The following is a 327-nucleotide window of genomic DNA, read 5'->3' as shown; positions in this document are numbered from 1 at the left end:
TAATGCTGGTTCAGTTTTGAACAAATCACAGCCGCCTGCCCAATTTATGAAAGATACTGACAATAAACTCAACTTCCACTATTACAGAGGTGGCTTGCCTTCTCAGCCAGGTGATGTGCCAACCCTGTATTAGGGTAAGTCCAGATGCTGCCAGAACTGCAAGAGAAATCTGACGGGAAGTGGTAACTGGATATAAAATGGATAAACAATACAAGGACACTGTCCTCATTTTAATCAATTAGTGACCAAGTTTCCTCAGTGTACTACAGGGAAAGTTAGTATTTTCTCTTGGAAGTAAAGTAAGGGTAATTGTTGTTATTAGGAACA

The sequence above is a fragment of the Centrocercus urophasianus genome, unplaced genomic scaffold, assembly GCF_019232065.1.
Source record: "Centrocercus urophasianus isolate 14NV4802_14NV808 unplaced genomic scaffold, USGS_Curo_1.0 seq_16, whole genome shotgun sequence".
Classification (NCBI taxonomy): domain Eukaryota; kingdom Metazoa; phylum Chordata; class Aves; order Galliformes; family Phasianidae; genus Centrocercus; species Centrocercus urophasianus.
This window is presented reverse-complemented; position numbering follows the sequence as displayed.